Source organism: Nicotiana attenuata, unplaced genomic scaffold (genome assembly GCF_001879085.1).
Source record: "Nicotiana attenuata strain UT unplaced genomic scaffold, NIATTr2, whole genome shotgun sequence".
Classification (NCBI taxonomy): Eukaryota; Viridiplantae; Streptophyta; class Magnoliopsida; order Solanales; family Solanaceae; genus Nicotiana; species Nicotiana attenuata.
Window position 1 is genome coordinate 139728 of NW_017671220.1, and position 5856 is coordinate 145583.

Here is a 5856-nt window from a genome sequence, read left to right on the forward strand (position 1 = left end):
AGTTTACTACTCAATCAAATATTGAAAAATAATTTCGAAAATAAAACATTTTCATGAAAAAACATTTTACATCATGTAAAAACGCCTCAAACTAGTTCTTATTAGGTGTATAACTTCGTAATCGATTAGAACAATTGCTTGCTGAAAAAGAAGTATACTTCAATAATCGTGACTTGCCAAACTAGAAAAAACATTTTCATAAAAAAAAAACATTTTACATCATGTAAAAACACCTCAAAGTAGACCCTTTTTTTTAAAGCTGAAACTCGGGTTATTTATTGTATTCTTTTTTACCAAAATAATTGTTTTTCTTCCTGTTCTCTTTACATGTATTAGTAACTTTTACTGGGTCTCTAAAATCCTCGGTTTCCATGTTTCACTTCCAGCTGCTAAAGGAGATGCACCTGCAACAACCCATAACCATCTTATTGTGGCAAGTCTATAACACTAACAACCTGAAAAGGCTTGGGCCCGACCAGTGACGGAAGCAAGCATGATTTCCGCCAAGGGGGTTCAAAAAAGAAAAAAGTTAAAATATTAAAAAGAGATGGTAGGCAATGGGAATTGAACTAGTAACCTCACAGAGGTTTTGAACCCCCTTGAAGCACAAGATGGATTTGCCGTATATATACAGTGTATTTTTTGGTGAAGGGGGTTCGGGTAACCCCCTTCCGCCCTCCTAAATCCGCCCCTGGGCCCGACAGGTAAAGCTTAAAAAGGCAAAGGATATTGAAGCAAAAATTAAGCAGGCAGCACAAATCGTAAAAGTTTAATTACTTAACAAAACCCGTTCAACTGTTGTCCGCATTGACAAAATCGCCGATGCATTGTTCTTTATGGTTCAAGTCCAGAGTTGAGAGTACATTATATCAAGCATCAAAGTTAACACTGGAAATGTGAACACGAGAGATGTATGACGACAGACTATCAAGTATCAACAATGAAATGTAGTCGGGAAATTGATTGAACCAATATCTAACTCAAACTTTCATGATTACACTAACAAGAACCACGAAATGAACTACATTATTCAACTTAACCCTGCTCAACCAACCTCTTCAACATTTTTGTTCACTTCTCTTCTTCCGGTTTTTCAACAAAAGTCTTCCTCAACCAGTCCCATGGCTGCTTAGATATGAAAATAACATAATACGGTCAGAGGCGTCATTAGATTCATATACCATCATAAATCGAGTTTACATATCCAAGAAGCAGTACATTAACTAGAACTGTGTTGAACACCTAAAGGAAGTCAAGAAGTACATAGAAATAAAATAATACCAAGAACCTAATGAAAGATTTTTTTGCTCTCTAACTAGAGATTATACACGAGATTGTCCTACTAAAGGACATAAACATTCAAATGATGAAGTTACTTCAACAGATGTCCCACTCCCATAGAATTCAATAAAGGGTTTAGGAAGTTTCCTTCCTGTTCAATGTGATCTTCGAACCTCCAATCTCATATCTTAAACAGCCACATTCCAGTACACAACTAATAGCAATATATTGCACATAAGATAACATGAACATGCAACTTTAAGGTTAGACCTAGCTCCTAAGTTATAACACATTAGTTGAAAATATGAAACTAATGTCATCACAAAAGTCACAAGGAAAACAGATGGACAGGAAAATAAATGGACACCAAACCTGCAACACAAAACGAAGTAACTAACAAAATGATCCTTTCTTAAATTAGTAGGTTGTGTGCAATTATGACTATTTTTGGCCAATGTCACTAAGTTGACACTTGGCAGATGTTGAGTGAGAGAGTAGAAATTAGCAAAAGCAGGGAAACTGGGTACGAAAAAGAGTTATGGATTGTTCAGAGTGCAAAAAAACTCTGGATAAAATTCTTCTCACCTATTTCCACGTTTGGTGCACCTCCGTATTAATTCTTTACCCATCCCTACAGTCTTAATTTGGAGGCAAGGAGATCGAAAATTGAAGCTCCCACAGGAAAAACCTAAAATACAGTTATTTCCGTAGCAGCATCCTACTTTTTTTGAGAAGTCCATAGCTGCATCCTACTTGCTGTTCCATACCCACCCTAACAAGCCCCCACCCCTTCTCTAAGCCTCCCTAGAAAAGACCCTTCTACCAGGCCAAATACAGTGATGAATTTGAGGATGATTAATTAGAAGAAAATTGATCTCTAGCACCAATCTCGTCGTGCCATTGGTGATGATTTAGTTTGCTCAAGAGAAAAAAAGTTGAATCAGAAAAGGAAATTTACAACAATATGTGTGTGTATATTATAAACTAGTGTCAACGGTATACTAGAGAACAAAGTTGACTCCATGGCATACCAAATGCTTTTTTCAGATAACAATGGGGTTCAGACAAGTTTTGGCGCATTTCAATTGATCCTCCAAGTATTTGCTTGCCTATTATCTTCCACCAGCAGAGGTACCGAATAACTCTACCCACCAAAATATAGGCAAATGGGAAGAATTCATCTAATGTAACCTATGGTCAAATTAGATTTTTGATTCCTAAAGTTATTACATAAGATTTTAGACTGCTAAGCTATCCTGATCACCAAATGTTGTATTGCATAAATGGCCGGATACCACATCAACAACATTTATCAAAATAATAATTGCATATTTTGGATAACTAAACCAATCCAGCCGATGCAATTATTAGAAAAACGGGAAGGATTCAAATCCCAACATTTTCCTGTCAAACATACCAACTTTCCCTATATGGTATTAACTCTTAAGAGCATATGTTTGACGGTTTCAGTTCATTTCGGAAGTTAACCAACAAGGAAGGACAATGCAAGGACTTATAATTTTTGGAAAGGAGGTTAGTATAACTTTTAAACACGAGAAAGAAATTGCAATAACTTTTAGAAATTTAGATACAAGATCAGTGCGATAAACATCAATCCATAAACTACAAATGCCAGAACTCAAACTTTTATGAGTGACACATGTTCAAGAAATAGAGCCCCGTGTTCACGTCCATGAGGACCGTAACTATTAGTGCATAGGGGGATCTAACGGACCATGCCTTAACCAGATCTCCGAAGAAAGAAATCAATTGATCAAGTTGTGGAAATGAAATAACAAGAATGTAAAGCGGCTAAAAATTATCATAAAAGAAAAGGATGGTGAAGCAATGTAGATAAAAAATGGACATCAACATCAAATTAGTAAGTTGTAAGTATTTTATATCTAATTGCAATGGTTTGTAATCGTAATGCTTATCTAATTTTCAATTCAAGTGAATAGTGATCCGACAATTATTCCTAATTACTATTCGAATCACAAACCATGACAACTAAAAATAGCGGTATAAGATGCTTGACAGGAGATGCTCCGCTTCCATAATCATAATATCAAGCCTGGCTATCGAGCTGAGCTCAGGCTCTCTGCTCAAACGAAGCTTTTGAGTCGAAATCAAAGGTTCAGTTACATCTTTACAAGACCATCAAGGGACTTAGTTTATGATAACTGAATAAACTCCTATTATCCAAATTAAAAATTCGAATTTGAATAGTTTCTTTTTTTTTTTTTAAGGAAAAGAAAAAAATTTGCTATTCTATCAAAATTATAGTAGAGGCAGTGGCACTCTGCATCCACTCCACTGACTTAAAATCCATGACCCACCTCGTTGCTTATAGGATCTGAGTAGAAGTACTCGACTGATTCATTATGTGACCGACAATTTGACTGTCAAAATTCTATATGGCATGGAATTAGATAAAGAAAAACAAGGAAAACATAAAATCAAAATTGAAGTACATATGAATAAGTCGGATTCCAAAATTCTTTTAAAAAAAAACGAAAAAGGAAAGGACCTGGACGATCCAAAGGGCGGTGGTAGTGGCGGCGACACCCCAAGTAGCGGCGGCCTGTATATCGGTGGACTGAGGACGCAATTTGGGGCGCAGGAACTTGAAGATCCCGGGACTGGTCATCTTCGGCGTTGTTAATTTCTCCGTTCACTGTAACTGAAACTGATACGATGAGCCCTCGAAATAAGCTAGCGTCTCCGGTTGTTCGGGTCTTCTCTAACTTCTATATATATATATATATATATATATATATATATATATATATAAGGGATTTTGTCCTTCCTATACCATATATGAAAGCTTATTACCAAAAATGTACATAATTTGTTAATTACCCGCCCAGTCCATACTTTAACTACAATTTATATACTAATCCATAATTAGGCAGATTCTGCCATTTAAAACGCGCGAAAAAAAAAGCACAAAATCTGCGTTTGATTCTTTCCACATTAAATTCGAAATTTGAAACGGAAAGAGATCTTATTGCTGCGTAATTCTCTCTTTCACTACAATTCAAAAACAACGCAGAGCTTCAGAAGCTTCAACAACGCAATACAAATTGTAGAATTCAAAATTGTTCTTCATCGTTCTCGGTACTCAAATTGTCGAACCTATATCTGTTCTTCATCTTTTTTCTCTCAACTACACGAAATCATATCAAAAATCTCAATAATGTTAAAATTGAATGGGAATTGGGATAACTATGACAGATTTAGAGATTTTGAAGTTGATGCCATTGTGGTAGATGAGAATGCAGGTTTGTGTAGTTCGAAAATGCTTAGAATTTTAGTTTTATGATATTATCTACAAATTTACTACATATATCTACAATTTGACTACAAGTTCTTTATTTGGTGCAGGAAAAAAATATTTTAATATAAAATGTCTCCAGATTGTGGATATATTGTAGGCAAATTGTAGTTTACTTGTAGTTTGTAGTTAATTTGTAGATAAATTGTAGATAAAATGTAGATATATTATTGATACTATATTTTTAATATTGTAAAATTTTTTTCTTTGTGTTTGTTCTGAAAATGTAGGTGAGGGCTTCAACAGATCATATACATAATGTGTTGGATGGTGTGAAACGGTACATTGTGTGTCTAGAAAACAAGAAATGTAGTTGTGGCCAATTCCAACTTGAAGAACTTCCATGTGTAAATTGTTTCCAGATTGTAGTTATAATGTAGGTTAAATGTAGTTAATTTGTAGTTTTTGTAAAATTTTGTAGACAATTTGCAGATTAATTGTGGATAACACATTTCTACGATTGGAGTATTTATTTCTTATTTTTTGTTGTGTAATTTATATTCAACTCACAGTCATATACAAATATTACATAGAACTTGGAGGTAAACATCTAAAAATTACCTACAGTTTAAGTACCTAATATAAGAATAACTACAGTGAATGTACAAAATACCTACAATTTAAGTACCTAATATAAAAATAACTACAATTTACCTACAGTTACAGGGCAAACAGGAAACACATCATCCACAATCATGTCTACATTATATCTACATTTTAGACTACAATTAATCGTGGAATGTTCTACATAAACTACAAACTAACTACAATTACACTACAAACAGTAAATCTAGGTGAGGGCTTCAACAGATCATATCCATTACACTAAATCTACAATTATACTACAAATACACTACAATTACACTGCAATTACACTACAAAATACACGACAAACAGTAAATCTAGGTGAGGGCTTCAACAGTCAGTATTTCTAAGTCGTTTGGAGAAGTTGTCGGCAACTTTTCATATTATCTCTTTACCAATAAATTTCTCATTTTTTGACTTTTCCAGAAGAGGGAATTTTGTTTGGTACCCAAAAATAATTGTTGCAGAGGAAATTGGCACGACATTCAAATATAATGAGATTTCGCTGGCTAATGCATCTCAAGGACATCTTTCGTTGATTGATCTTGCAGTCGTGGATGAAGAACAAGAAAGAATGTGGGGTATGGGTAAAAACGTGGGTGAGGGGGTGAGGGATAAGGAGAGAGAAACGTGAGATATATGGATACCTTTAA

General features: G+C 34.6%; 1 long non-coding RNA gene across 1 annotated transcript; it reads right to left on the reverse strand.

Moving 5' to 3' along the window:
• Positions 1 to 745: 745 nt before the first annotated feature.
• LOC109206787 lies at positions 746 to 4033 on the reverse strand. The gene is made up of 2 exons (XR_002064902.1): positions 3812 to 4033; positions 746 to 1125 (listed from the first exon to the last, which is right to left on the reverse strand). It is a non-coding gene; the product is annotated as an uncharacterized LOC109206787 (long non-coding RNA).
• Between the last annotated feature and the right edge of the window lie 1823 nt (positions 4034 to 5856).